Source organism: Periplaneta americana, chromosome 1 (assembly GCF_040183065.1).
Source record: "Periplaneta americana isolate PAMFEO1 chromosome 1, P.americana_PAMFEO1_priV1, whole genome shotgun sequence".
Lineage (NCBI taxonomy): Eukaryota > Metazoa > Arthropoda > Insecta > Blattodea > Blattidae > Periplaneta > Periplaneta americana.
Window position 1 is genome coordinate 108,426,844 of NC_091117.1, and position 16,721 is coordinate 108,443,564.

The 16,721-nt window shown below is 34.9% G+C and overlaps 1 protein-coding gene across 8 annotated transcripts in view; it reads right to left on the reverse strand.

The window, feature by feature from the left end:
* Nucleotides 1–16,721, reverse strand: part of Yif1 (Yip1d-interacting factor 1) — a 159,468-nt gene that overhangs the window by 123,151 nt on the left and 19,596 nt on the right. The gene's annotated exons all lie outside the window — the stretch shown is intronic.

Genomic DNA, 16,721 nt, shown 5'->3' on the forward strand with positions numbered 1-16,721 from the left:
TGGTGTACGACGTACAGTATGTGATCATTTCAATGTGCAGACTGGGTGTCAGCAAAACTATTACGAAGGTCATAAATGCATGAAAAGGTTCGGTACTTTGGTCCTCTGTTATGAAGTCGGGTGGTTCCTGACTGGGTTACAGGCGCAGTGCCTGTAGAGTGGGAAGTCGGTAGAGGGGTAGGGTAATAAATTTCATAAAATGTCAGTACTGGGAGAAAAAGTGAAAGGTGATTCTCATGTGTCATTTCCAAACTCTTGAGATTTTCAGCTATAGTGTGATATGCAATTCGTCTGAATTTTATTTTTTCTTCTGTCTTTTTTGAAGGACCACAAGGGCAGACCTCGAGGACCACAGGTGGTCTGCAGACCATAGTTTGAGAAACGCTGTTGTAATGTATCATATCCCAATTTAAAACGTTAAAACATAGCATTTAGATTGATTCTTCATTATTCATCCTAGGTAGCCTACTTCATAAACAATGAAGCATACACCAATCTGAGAATAATTCCAAATATCTAATTTTAAAAAGTTCGATTTAAGTTGAATACTCAAAAGGTGGTACAATAGACAAAGTTATGAAACTCTTAATAGCTAGAGCATTATCTGCTGGTGTAGAACGGGTTTTTTCTATGTTTGGTGTTGTTCGTTCAAAGTTAAGAAAATGCTTCATCTAGAGTAGACAAAACTTCCAAGTCTGTGCTTTTATATAAGCACTTAAATAAGGAAGCTACAAATGCGGCTCAAGAACTAGTTTAGAAACAGGTTTGGTGTAAACAAAGCTTCTAATTTAGTTTGTGTTTTTTTTTTTTGTGTTGGTGTTTGTGTTTAGTTTAAGAACTTGAAGAACAAACTACAAGACAGAAGAACTGGTTTAAAAATATGTTGTAATACATACCGGTATATCATACCCCAATTCAAAATATTATTAAAACACAGCATGTAAATTCATTCTTCATTATTCAACCTAGGTACTTCATAAACAATTAATGAAGCATACACCAATTTCAGAATAATTTCAAATGATTTTAAAGCAAAAATTTAACTTAAAAAAATCCAATTTAAATCAAATAAATCTGATTTAATAAGAAAAACACTGATTTCGATTTTTTAAATAAAAATAATGATATTTTAAACCCTGCTTTCCAACAAAAATTCTGTTAATTTTATAGACAGAACGATAAAATGTCTAGCTTTCATTAATCAGATATTCTTGTCGTACTTTAATTTTTATTGTAATTGTAATTGTAAATTTAATATTAATTGTAATCTTATTGTTCATGTTATAGTTGTAATCCCCTGGTAGAGGGGCAGAGAAGGCCTGACGGCCTTATCTCTACCAGGTTAAATAAATAAATCTAATCTAATCTAATCTAAACTGAAGATATTTTCTTCACAATTTTGCCATTTTTCCATTTAATCTTATACAGTATTATTACTACTTTAAAAAGATTTTTATAAACAAAAATGTTATGTGTAAATCAAGCTGTAAAATAATGCTCACATTCTACATGAAGAAATTGCCTTTGCCACATAAAACCTTATGTTATAAAGCATGGCTAGTTGTTAACTGAATACCTAAATAAGACTTTTTTATGTATATTTAATGTATTTTTACAAATAAACAATAACTGTGACACAATCAATACTTGAGAAAAGCTTAACCTGAAAATGAGTATATTGGAAACCAGTATATGGGTGCAGGGAACAACTAATTGCGATAATTTTCCACAAAGTTTATAATGTTATAACTTAAAAGGAAACAGAATAAATGTTTCTCAATTTGAAATTAACTATTAGATGCTTTATGGTTGTGCTAACAGATGGAGTTACTTGTCAACAATGTGAGGCTGAAACGTGTGTTCAGGTTACTGCCCAGTGACAGTCCTGATGTATTTTTATATTTGTGATGATTGGTTAATTAATATTAACCTGGCACACTCACAATTACACTCACATTCATACAAATTTCCAGACTCTAGATACCCAGGGAATTCTTCTTCTTCAAGAAAAATTCACCGAGAGCTGATCAACAGACCACGGAGGCAGTCTTCGGACATTGAACTCTCGATTGTGAATGAAATTTCCTGAGAAAGTGCGAGAAATGTGTGTATGGAGAAGGACAACATTTTCAACATCTCTTATGATAAGGTATGAGCTTATTATCATTGTGCTTGTAACTGTAACTATGAGAATGTGAAGCAGTAGTGGGGATATTATAACTGTTTCGGCGGGAGTCCAAGCTGCTGTGGCCAGCGTGCAAGCCCCATGCACTGGTCGCAGTGTGAAAGAAATGCACTGTACAATCCTCCAAACAATGTACCCAACTTGAACTTCTTAGAAATTACAAATAGAACTATATTAATTGCAGACTTTAACGCACATTCGATATTATGAGGTTATGTAGATACCAATCACTCAGGCAAAATCATAGAAGACTTTCTAAATACCAACACATTAGAATTAATATATAATAAAGAACAAGATGCTGCCTATATGCACACACAGGTACCACTACTAACCCAAATCTACTTATGGTGTCTTCTAACTAAGCAGAAAAGACAAAACGAAGAATCCTTGAAAGCTTGGGTTCGGATCACAGAGTTGTATTAACTGAAATTCAATTAAACAAAAAACAAACAAGATACAAATTTAAAATTCTCGGAATTTTAAAAAAGGGAACTGAGTAGGGTATAAACTGAAATTAAAAGAAACATTACCAAATGAGATTGAAGAAAATTTAAAATCATCAGATGCAAGCAACAATCAAATTTGCAAAATTTTGATTGAAACTGCAAAAAAATATTCCCACATTTGGGTTGCATTAAAAAAGTATTGATTATTCAATCTATCTTAAATAAGAAGCAATTAATTGAATAGGCCTTGTAGTGCTTGACTATAATTATTTTCTAGGAGACCATGATGTGCTCATATAAGGATCAAGACATACCAAACCATTTTGGTCAAAAGAGCTAAATCAATTAAAAAAATGAACGAGAAAATGCTGAAAATAAAAGACAGACCTAGTATATTAGAATGGAAACAAAAAGCAGCAATCTTCGAGGAAAGTGTAATTTCTGCAAAAATAACTACTTAAAACACATTTACTGAAAAACTGCATTACAGAAAAGATGTTAATAAAGCCTATAGATTTCTATCTACAACGCAGAAAGAAAATATCCCAAAACAACCTTTGTTACATGAAAACGAAATAAAAACAGATGATTAAAAAATTGCTTCTTTATTTAACACCAAATATGTGTCACTCAGAATACTAAAACCTTATAAAAGAGAGCAGAAAATGATTAAAAATGAAATAAAAAAAAAACAAGAAAAACAAAAATTCTCACTCAAATTCAATAAACAAAATATTTTACCAACACTTCATCAAATCAGAACTTGATGCAGCAATCCAAAAAACTACGAGGGATGTTCCGAAAGTAAGTTTCATCATTTTTTTTCACACAAACTTTATTGCCAAATAAAAAAATACACCATGACATCATGAACTATAAACCTTGCACTATTTTTCGACATAGTCGCCACTGACATTGAGACATTTGTCGTAGCGTGCAATCAGTTTGAAGAAACCACTCTGGTAAAACTCGGTGCCCTGCGATGCAAGGAATTGTCGCACAGCCTGCTCTACCTCATCATTGTTTTGGAAGTGACATTCCGAAAGTGCAGCTTTCAATGCAGGGAACAGGTGAAAGTCTGATGGGGTAAGATCGGGGCTGTAGGCCGAATGATCCAATCTCTCCCATCCGAAGCGATGAATGTGATATTGTGTGAGTCTTGCTTTGTGTGGTCTTGCGTTGTCGTCCAAGAGCACAACACTTTCACTCAAGAGCCCTGGTCTCTTTCGTTGAATGGTGGACATGAGTTTGGTGAGGGTGTTGCAGTAGCGTGCCGCATTGATGGTCCCTTCATGGAGGAAATCCAGGAGAATGACACCTTTTGCGTCCCAGAACACTGTGGCCATAACCTTTCCTGCGGAGGCTGTCACTTTAATTTTTTCATCACTGGTGAAGTGGCATGCTTCCACGTCATTGAGGCGGTCTTGGTTTCTGGGGTAAAGTGGTGCACCCATGTCTCATCGCCTGTGACGACTCTGAACAGGAACTTATTTCCCTCTTGCGCGTATCTCATCGTGTGATCGAGGCTGATTCCTATTCTTGCACTCTTGTCATCCGGGGTCAGATTTCTCGGCATCCATCTTGCAGAGACTTTTCGGTAACCCAACACATCATGGAGCATGTGATGGCCTGAGCACGACCAATATGCAATGTGGACACCACCTCTGATACCGTTATGCGCCTATCCACTAACACCATGTCCTGTACTCTGGCAATGTTGTTTTCATTTGTGGATGTGGAGGGACGCCCACTTCGACTTTCATCCTCCATACTCTGCCTTTCTTCACTGAACATGCAACACCAGCGACCAACCATTTGACGAGATATGACCTCTTCACCATACTTGGTCTGTAGGCGTTCATGGATGATGGACACACTACTCTCACATGCCCACTCATACCGGATAACAGCACGCACTTCCATTGGCGACCATGTTGTCAGCACACATCTGTTTGCCATCGCGATTTTTACTCGAATAACCTTGGGCATGCCGTTCAACTGCTATGCTCTCTTTCTCGGTGATCTGCACATGCGTCATTCCCCCTCCGCTGACACTATTCTGTTGTTGAATCAGCAACATGTGTACGCGTAGTTTCTTATGGTTATTGTTTAGCGTAGCAGTTGAACGGCATGCCCAAGGTTATTCGAGTAAAAATCACAATGGCAGACAGACGTGTGCTGACAACATGGTCGACAATGGAAGTGCATGCTGTTTTCCGGTATGAATGGGCATGAACGCCTACAGGCGCTACAACAAATGTCTCAATGTTGGTGGCGACGATATCGAAAAATAGTGCAAAGTTTATAGTTCATGATGTCATGGTGTATTTTTTTATTTGGCAATAAAGTTTGTGTGAAAAAAAAATGATGAAACTTACTTTCGGAACACCCCTCGTAATACCTAATAATAAAGCACCTGGATCCAATAAAGTTCATTCTGAATTTATAAAAAGAATTAGGACCTAAAGTTAGCAATTCTCTTCTAATATTCTAATATTTTACAATTATATTTGGAATACTTCAATCCCAGAAAATTGGAAAAAAGGCCGTTCTTATTACTGTACTGAAACCAGGAAAAGATGCAAACAATATTGACAGTTATAGGTTAATTCCATGTTAATGTATCCTAGTATCCAAAATTTGAAAGTGCATAAATAATCAATATCATTGCATTACTAGTTTCTTTAGGCATGTAATCTTTGGAATTAGCAGAGATAAATAGCATCACACATTATAATTATGTAGCAACCATGGAAGAATAAATATGGCTGTAGTAATGGAAGAGAAAGCTACCTGATTTTGATTGATTTTCTCTATTCTATACTGCATGTTATATGCATTTTTACCAGTCTCTGTAGTTGATTCTACACTCTGTACCATCCAGAAATGTTTTAACATGCCTACATTTTGTTCTAATTTGTAAGAAAGCGTGAAAGCAATCAGTTTTATAAACTGATGATGGACTGTTGTGTAGGTCACGAAAAAAGTTTAATTTTATTTGCAGCAGCAAAAATATAAAAAGTAGAATTTAAATTGACATTGTTCTTCTTCATAGACCTACATTACAACATCATACTGAAATTTGGCATGACTTTGTGTTTATTTATGTATAAAAAGCCATTAAAGTACTGTCGTGTAAGTCACAATTTCTGCTGAGATTCTATTAAAAATTCAAACAGTCTGAAAGTGGTCACCCTTTCACAAAAAAATTGCAATTATGGAAGTTCATGAGTTTTCAGACTTAAGCAACTACTTGAACATTTATAGGTTATGCCTTCAAGGATATGTTCTATTAATTTGAATTACACAATTGTGTTCTGGAAAAAAAATGATTAAATCCGCTGCTGAAAGAAAAAAGGCACAGAGAGAGTAGTGAAAATTATTAATTTGAGTATCAAGATGAAATTCAGTCTTTCCATTGGAATTCATCACAGTGCACTTTGTTTACTGCAATGGCTTATTACCAGGATGAAGCTGGATCAGCTCAGTCAGTGCCCTACATGCAGGGCTGGGCAAAATACTGACATCCAAGTATTTCAAATACAAATACAAAATACTTCAAATAATTGTATTTGAAATACAAATACAAAATACTTTAAAAAAATTAACCAAAATACATTTGTATTTCAAATACTCAAAATACATTTGTATTTCAAATACTCGATACATTATATAGGCCTAAAAAATTAAGAATATTACTGAAAATCTACAATATTATATTACCATTAAAAGTATTTTTATCTCGAAGTTTTATATAAACACTGTAATTGAACATTCTTCCTTTCCCAGTCAGCAATGAAATTATGCTACATATGAATAATTACTGCTCCCTTTCAAAACAACCAATTCCTCAAAAAGTTCCTCAGATAAGGATCCCCATGCTTGTGAATGAATAATCCTGCAAAACAGAATAGTCTTTCTACAGGAGCAGAGGAACACAAACTTGTATTATATTTATAAAAGTGTGTTACACTGTTGGGTAATTCTCTAGAGTGCACAGGGTTGTCCCTTTGCCATTGAAGAATTGTATGAGCTCATACTCCACAGCAGACAAGTTCTTTTCTTTTTGCTTTTCAAAGTCTGTTTTACTTGAGTTGAAAACATAAAAATTGTTTTCATCGTCTTCCTCATCTGAACTAACCAAAGGTGTAGCAGATAACTACTCAGTTGATTTCACACACATATTCTGTATCCTCTTCTTATTATTTGGTGAGCCAAATCAGGTAGCCATCTCATCTTAAATAATGGGTGGAAGCAAGCTGCCAAAGCAGCTCAATTTGCTTCTGGGATCAGATCAAACATTGCTTTAAATCTTGATGAAAGTGAACTTATTGGGATTGGAGTTACTTGGAATAGATGGCGTAGATTACTAGATAACAGAATATGTAATCTGTTTTTAAGGGAACTTAATGTGGACAAAAGTTGGCCGTAATAGCACGTCTTCTCATTTTGCATTAATTAAGGGCTACGGCAATGAGTTTCAGAACTTTATAATATTCTTCAAGGTACTGAAACTCAACATCTTTGAAGGTTAGCAATCCCAGTTTTTCACATATACTGTTTATATCATGTTTGAATTGCAATATTTGAGAGATTGAGTCATAAAGAGAATTCCTCGAGTTGGGCAAAGAAACTTTAATGAATATAATTTCTGAGTATTTGAGTCTCCTAGACGCATTCCATAATGCTGAACATTTAGCAAGTGTTGGGTGACGGATCCTTGATGCTGTTTGAGATTTCTTCATGGCATTAAGGAAATCAGTTGTGGCAAGAAAACTAAGTGTATGGCTAGCACAGCTGAAATGGGTAGACAAATAAGACAAAAGTTCATTCTTCAAATCCAAATCCAAAACTTGAAGAACAAGAAGAAAAAAATATTTTGAGTATTTGAAATACAAAATACATCAATTTTATGTATTTAAATACAAAATACTTTCGAAAATCCTTACAAATTACAAAATACAAATGTATTTCAAATACTGCCCAGCCCTGCCTACATGATTGCCAGATTATATACAGCATGATAAGTACGCTGTTGCAGTTCTTAAAGATGCCATATTGAATCACTTCCTGACTGAACACCCTAGGTTTCAATTGAATATGTTGAAATATCAGTCAGATGAGAGTGCTCAGCACTTTGAACAAAAATTTTCGTTATGTTTAATTACCCTGAATGACATCACAACATACTGCAATTTTTCAGCAACCTCTCATGGAAAGAGTTCAATTGATGGCCTTGATGGTACAGTAAAAAGGTGGGTCCGCAAAGCCATGAAAGCAAAATCCAAAGATCTCAAAATGTGCCAAATATATGTTTGTTGTACACAGATGAAGAAAAAGTTGTGCAAGAGAAAGATCGCTTGGACAAAATTTGGAATCCTTTCGGAAAAAAAAAAAATTAACATTCCATAAACAAGGAACACATATCATTTTGAATCAATAGCTCTATATAAGATTAAATGCCATCCATATGCTGGGAGCACCCATATCATTGTGTTTGATTTCAGGAATTGAAAGATTAAACATTTAAATAATAATGAAAACAATGATGATAAGCAAGTTATAAAGTGTGGAGGCTGGATTGTTTTACACTATGACGATAAAAAGAGTGTGAAGAATTTTGTGGGACAGGTAATGCAGAAGAAAGGCAAAGCCTCTCAGTCAAGTTCCTGAAATATGATGCAACATTTCGTAAATTTAAGTTGAATGTCGACAATGATTGATGGAAAAGAGAATATTGATATTGAGGTTGATTTGCATAAGGTGAAGCTGCAGGAACCAACTATTAATAACAGATTTTGGTTTAGGCCTACATTTAAGGAATCAGAATTAAAAAAAAATGTGTTTATAGGCCTTAGAAAAATGTAGTATTTGGATAAGCACTCTTATATGATTTAACAAAATGAACATCAAACGATGGCCTGGATAGTATAGTTGGTATGGCACTGGCCTTCTGTGCTCGAGGTTGCGAGTTCGATCCCAGCTGAGGTCGATGGCACTGAAGTGTGCTTAAATGTTACAGGCTCATGTTAGTAGATTTACTGGCATGTAAAAGAACTCCTGTGGGACAAAATTCCGGCACACCGGCAATGCTGATATAAACGTGGCAGTTACGAGCATTGTTAAATAAACCATAATTTAATTTTTTTAAACATCAAACAGACACCAGACAATATGTCATTTAATGATTGATATAAAATGGCTTCCATATTTAAATTGTTACTATTTCCTTCACATAATTATTAATTTAATTTATATTTGTATTAAAGCTATAGTGTAAGTCACAATTTGAAGTTGTGTAAGCCACAAAATAAAATATTTGCTATGTATAACTTAAACTGTTACATGTAAAAAAAAAATAATAATATACATACACAATCTATGTCTTATACTTTAAAAGATATCACGTCATCCATGTAACTGTAGTAGAAGAGCAGATTTTCAGAATAGCTTATGTTGGCACAGAACTACCTGTCTTTTTCATGTAGTATGTCACAATTAGTTTCTTTTCTTATAATATCCTTCATGTGTTATATTAACCATTTCTATCCTTATGGGCGAAAAGTACACTCTTTGATGAACAGTTCAAGACCTTGAAATGAAATTTTAATTAATTATAATTTGTGTGGTTCCATTTTCAGTTCCTTGAAGTGTATCCAATGTTGTGTCACATGTGGAATTAATCTACTTACTTACTTACTGGCTTTTAAGGAACCCGGAGGTTCATTGCTGCCCTCACATAAGCCCACCATTGGTCCCTAACCTGAGCAAGATTAATCCAGTGTCTATCATATCCCACCTCCCTCAAATCCATTTTAATATCTTCCCATCTACGTCTCGGCCTCCCTAAAGGTCTTTTCCCCTCTGGCCTCCCAACTAATACTCTATATGCATTTCTGGATTAGCCCATACATGCTACATGCCCTCCCATCTCAATCGTCTGTATTTAATCTTACTAATTATGTCAGGTGAAGAATACAATGCGTATAGTTCTGTGTTGTGTAACTTTCTCCATTCTACTATAACTTCATACCTTTTAGCCCCAAATATTTCCTAAGCACCTTATTCTCAAACACCCTTAACCTATGTTCCTCTTTCAAAGTGAGAGTCCAAGTTTCACAACCATAAAGAACAACCGGTAATATAACTGTTTTATAAATTCTAACTTTCAGATTTTTTGACAGCAGACTGGATGATAAAAGCTTCTCAACCGAATAATAACAGGCATTTCCCATATTTATTCTGTGTTTAATTTCCTCCCGAGTATCATTTATATTTGTTACTGTTGCTCCAAGATATTTGAACTTCTCCACCTCTTCAAAAGATAAATTTCCAATTTTTATATTTCCATTTTGTACAATATTCTCGTCACGAGACATAATCATATACTTTGTCTTTTCGGGATTTACTTCCAAACCTATCTCTTTACTTGCTTCCAGTAAAATTCCCGCGTTTTCCCTAATCGTTTGTGGATTTTCTCCTAACATAGTCATGTCATCCACATAGACAAGCAGCTGATGTAACCCGTTCAATTCCAAACCCTCTCTATTATCCTGGATTTTCCTAATGGCATACTCTAGAGCAGGCCTGCATAAACAGCGCTCAACGAGCGCGCGCGCTCCTTCGGAGCGGGAGAGCGGTGTTTACCGCTTGCCAAAACGGAGAGGAAGATACGTCAGAATGACATAGACTTGCTATAGGTAGAGGAGAGGGAAACGACCACTCAGTTATCTAGTGCATTGCAGTGTGTAGGCCTATTCTCAGTAACTGTTTCACGTTGCTTACCTACTGCTACAGTACAGAATGAAGGAATGTAAAAGACGGAACATAACATTTAACGATTTACAGCTCGAACTTATTGATCTTCAATGTGACCTAATAGCTAAAGATCGTTTGAATAATACTACTAGCCTGGTTGAGTTTTACAAGAATAAACATTAGCAATAATATCCACGACTACACAGGCTGGCTGTGATAATGATTGCTATGTTTGGCTCAACATTTATATTTGTGAGCAACTGTTTTCTATAATCAACTTTAATGAAGGCAGACATCGAACATCTGTAACTGATGTTTCATTATGATCACTAGGCTACTGTTCCTTTCAGCTGCCAACAGCATAAAACCTCGTCTTGATGTACTGTTAAATAAAAATATAACAAAATGATATTGTACATTTAAGTAGCTATAGAATTTCTATTACTTCTGTAAAATAAATATTTCATTATTAATTTATAATAGTCCAAGATAGTTTTGCAAACACTGAACGGGAATTCATTTCATAAGCACTGGTAACAGTACTTCCTTTTCTGTATATCTTGTACGAGATCACCACTTCTTCCAGTCCACTCTTACACAGAGCGCGGCTAATATCTGCATTCCACTCCTGAGCTATGAGCTGGCTTGGAGAGCACAAACCTTGTGCAGGCCTGCTCTAGAGCAAAGTTAAAAAGTAAAGGTGACAGTGCATCTCCTTGCTTTAGCCCACAGTGAATTGGAAACGCATCTGACAGAAACTGACCTATACGAACTCTGCTATACGTTTCACTGAGACACATTTTAATTAATCGAACTAGTTTCTTGGGCATACCAAATTCAATAAGAATATCATATGGGTCATTCCATATCAAATCAACAAGGCGCTCAACCCGACCGACTCAGATTTCTTTCAATATTTGAGGGTGTGTTTTACCTGCCGCGCTAACTAAAACTGCCGAGTTTCATATGTCATGTGCGTTAAGTTTTCTGTCAGTGGCGTTTGAAACATGAAGAAAAATCATATATTTGTAAGCACGCCGCTTCAATTAAAATTATATATCTCAACGTCTCTAGATAAATTTACAAAAATTGAGTGATACATTCTTAATATGTGATAGTTTTTATTGCTTATATTGTTTTCTGCATATATTCAATTACACTAAAAAAAACATGGTGAAACAATTTTCATATATTCATATTTAAAAATCCGGGGGTTCTACGCCTCAATTAGTGATATAATGAACTGATAAGTTTCAACTTGGAATCATCATAGGTTACAAAGATAAAAATTGTTATGTCACTGCAAGTGTAAGCTAACCATATAAGTCGCGATAATTATGTCCCACACATTCGTTGTATTTAATTATATTTGATCATATTCTTGAACCTCGCTATGTAATTTAACATGTAGTACATAATTCGAATTTTTTTAATTATTACCTCAAATAAATTATTGTCACATGGATTTTGTTAAACCTGAAGTTCTGTAAGAAATGCTTACCTTTCATTGCTGAGATGAAATAGCCTGATCATCTTTCCAGACAGGATGCTCCGTTGTTTCAGCTGCATTTTAAAACTGCTTAGCAAGTATAATACCCATCCTAAACAGCAGGACTGCATGAAACTTGTGTTCCAGGCACTGCAGTGGATTTTGCAAATCGAAGAGCAAGCATTTTTTCCTCTTCAGTATAGCTTTTTTCAGTCACATAAACGGTATTAATGTTTGGGAGATGATCCCTTGTCCAGTCGTAAAATTCCCTAGGTGTAGTTATTTGTTTATCAGATGGTCTCTGCAAACTAGCACAAGCCGCAAACCTTTTAAGTGTCCCACCTACAACATCGCATGCTCTTTTGCCATGCGATATGCAAAAATAATGCAATTGTGTTGGAAATCCAAAATCTTCTTCATGTAATGTGAGGTTCAGGAATTTTTTTCCTATTTTTATACTGAGCAGAGAATCCATCTGAGAAATACATAATTTTTGTGGTGAATTACAGATGTTTGTTTTAATGACTCCATTAGATATTTTTGAAACAGATGTACAGCTGTAGTGTCATGTTTTGGGCACTGTGAAATTATTACCAGATTTTTAATAGAGACTGTATCGGATGACGATTCGTTATAATATATTACGAAAGTATGAATGGTTGTTTGCACATTAGTCCTGTGGTATGACTGAATTTCATCTTGGATTACGAAATAATAGTTTTCAGCAAAGTCGCATAACACAACATGGCTGTAGAAATGATTTCATATCATGTAGAAACTTACTTTGTTCAGGTGATATAAATGAGTGAGTCAGTAAATCGCCAAGTTTCTCCAAGAGACAGTCGAAAAATTTGTCTTTGGGTTTCACTATGGTCTCAAGCATTGATCAGTCAGTTGTCATCAACTGCTTGTAGGTCACTGATTCACTGAAGTTTTATTCGAAACATTTCTCTAAACCCTCGCTTATTTTGAATGGTTCAGGACATTCTGTACATTTCCTGAACAAGCAATTTATATGAGGAGGATTGCACACCATAGTAGCCAAGAAATGTTGATAAGTTGGAAGGTATAAAGAAAAATTTTCTAGAAATCCACGTAGACCTGAAACTTTAATAAATTGCTTCCAGCATGAGTTTTACATTCTGATGAGGACACAAACACAAACAGTATAGTCTCACTAACTCCAGCTAGAATACAATTTCTTGGTCTAAGAGCTGAAAATTTGGAGAATATTACCTTCATTTCAGGGTTAGAAGTTTTAAACGCTGCATATAATTCATTTCTGCTCATGTGATTTACTCCCTGATTCTTTAATCATAACAAATATTTCTTACCAGGCATCATTCTGCTAATCTCGTCAGAACAACCGAATTCTTTAACTTTACCGGCAACAGCCGCAGGCAAGGGTTTTCCAGGTTCCGGATTTGGTGAACACAAAATTCCCTTTTCCTTTGCCAGGACTTTGGCTTTCTGAATTATGTATTCGGAAGCTGAAAGAAACTTTTTTTTTATACTGTATATTATTTACGCTCCAGCTTTTAGGTAGTAGTGTTAAAATGGTGATTTTCTCACTTTTACCTGAATTTTGAAAATTTTCCTGCAACTGAGACAAAATTTCAGAATCATGACTGGCTCCTCGGCATCTTTAATATCGAAGACTTTATCTTTTAAGACTTTTTCAATATTTTCAAATTTCTGTCTCTTATATTTCTCTTGTTGTAGACTTTCTTGTTTAATAAGGAACATACCTTGGTCAAAAAGACTTGTATTTAATGAACTTACATTTGCTGTAGAGTCTTTCTGAGGATTCTGCGTAATAGCATCATATTATATTTTTTTATTTCTTTGCGACACATAGCGCACACCTTTTGTTCCTGTTTTAAATCAGGAAATATATTAAGCATCCACAATATAACACTTCTTAAATTTTTCCTCTAATTACAATGCCCTGATTTCTCGAAGGGACTGCAGCAAACATATAACTTAACATGCGACTCCATTACATCGCACAAAACTACCACATTCCAAAAAAACTAACGAAACTGCACTTGAAACAGATCGCACATTTTGTATAAATTGAAGACTGTATAAACTGCCACTCATGATGGTCTGACAGATCGACGACGCAGATAATAATCAGAGAAGTACGAACTCTCACGCATGCAGTGTTGGTGTAAGATGGGTTTAAGTGCTACAAACCAAGACGTTGATATATTTTTTTTACTGATATTCCTGAAACGTTCCCAAAATGAAACTTACACCAAGGGGAGAATGCTCTTACCTCAATAACATATATTTTTCGCGAAATAATTTGTGCCCCGCATTTTTCGATATTCAATGTTAAAATGTGATTCACGTGACCATTCAATAAAGAATTCGATACTTCGATGCAAACCTATTTTTATTGAAAAGTATGATTCGTTAGCTTTAAAATAAGCCCAAGTTTAAGATTCTACCTCAATTAGAAGAGAAGTTATGAATTATTTTTGTTGACATAGTATGCAACATTTTTACATTTTTTCTCATATTGACAGAATTGCTGTATGGATATCGTGCATTATTGAGGGCTAAAATTTTACATAATTAATTAACTTAAGGTTCTTTACCATCCCACCAAATTTAATGAAAATCTGAGGTGGTCGGGTTGAAAAGTCCACTTTTTTGTGTTGATTTGACATGGAATGGCCCATATAAAACTTCTCTCTTAACCGAGTCATATGCCTTTTTGAAATCTATGAATAACTGATGCACTGTACCCTTATACTCCCATTTTTCCTCCATTATCTGTCGAATACAAAATATCTGGTCAATAGTTGATCTATTATGCCTAAAACCACATTGATGATCCCCAATAATTTCATCTACATATGTGGTTAATCTTCTCAAAAAAAATATTGGACAAAATTTTGTTACGTCAACACAAGTGATATTCCTCGAATTAATCTATATATATATATATATATATATATATATATATATATATATATATATTAATTAGCTATATAGCAAAGAGTGTAGAAAAAATGGTATCAGAAAGATTAACCTGGTACTCAGAAACAAACATTATACAGTAAAATCCCTCATATCCGACACCCAAGTAAGAGACAATAACAAAACAATGGCACTTTTGGCTAGGCCCAAAAAAAAAAGTCATTCATGCGAAAGGGAAGAGTCAGATGAAAATATGAATGGTTTTTGTGGATCGCACATGCCGTATATTGTGTTTACTCTTTACATTGTTCGTGCATGAAAAGATAGACAAAAAACCCGTCATATCCCTGGAGCAGATCAGGATAGCATCGGTAAGTTGTCAGTTGGACCTTGCAAACAATGCGCAGAGACGATATCTTTAAATTTACCACTTGATCTTGCCCGTTTGTTGGATGAGTCTAGATATGAAAGTGTGAAATTCTCTGTTTCTAGAGCATGCAAAAATTTCATTCAAGTGACAGATAGTATCATGGCTATTACAGTTAAGCGCTGCTGTTGCACAATGGATTTCGCGAAACGTAAGCAAAATGTTCTTATGCTCAAATCATTGCAGACTACTTCATTGTCTTCATAGTTCCGACATTGCTACACTGCTCTTCACATCAGATGACTCACACAACAGTAATTTAAAACTGTCATAAAGGTATGGTCACACATTGGTACTTTTGCTACACAACTTTTGTACTGCAGCTGCAAAATTTGCATGTTGTGTTCACACGTAAGCCAAAAGTAGTGTGCTGCATGCTACTTTTCAAGCTGCACAACCAAAACGTTGCAAAAGTTGCAACTGGAGATTGCAAGTTTTTTTCACACACAAGGCGCTACTTTTGCAGCAGCAGGCTAGCTGCAGCTTTCCGGGTTGACTTTTCAATATATATTTTGTGGTTATGTTTGCATTACGGTTTCGGATTATGAAACTTCTGCGACAACTTACTTATCTATTATTTGCTTTTCTGTCCTAACTAGTATTCAGAAATTGGCATTATTTTTACTATAAAGCTATTAAAAGTGCCTATATACTTAAGTGATAACCAACAGCATATTCACGTAATCAAAGTTGGCAACCCTTCTGTTTGAAAGTACGGTACGGAAAATTAAAAAAATGAATTATATCATCAGCAAATATACTCTGTGTTGTATATTTAGTAACTGTTACAAAGCATTTATTTTCATCACCATCTAACATTAAAATATATCCAAACAATAAAAGTATCATTGGCACATTTGGGTGGCAACACTTGTCACAACCACTGCAAAAGTTTCAACAAAACTGATATAAAAAATCCTGTAGCTGCAATCCTGAGAACCCTGTTCACACGTTGCTACTTTTAGGCTGCATGCAACGTGAAAAAGTAGTTAGCAGCAGGTTCAGCAGCCACTATTTTTCGGGTTGCATAGCTGTTCACATGTCGCAGTACGGGAGTTGCGCAGTTTTTTGTACTCCAGTGCTGCAAAAGTAGCGACGTGTGACCGTACCTTAAGGTTACAAAAACTTTTAGTATTTTTTACGCTATTATGTATTACTGTATTATAAGATTAATGTACATTACCGTATTCAGTACTAAAAATAAACATTTTACGTATTTAAAAACTTTGTTTTTAAAAATCTAAATGAAAATTACTAAATTTCAATATGGAAAAAAATGTTTGTGCAGTACAGTGTGTCTTAACATAACCTATAAACGTATTTTCCAATTATTCGGCAAAATCAGTTATCTGGCACTGGCTTTGTCCCACAGTTGCCGGATATGAGGAATTCTACTGTATAAGCATCTCAAGAAGGATTAAGAAGAAATTATTCATCCAACCAACAGGTGGTTTTACTAAGTCAAAGTATTAAAGAAGCATT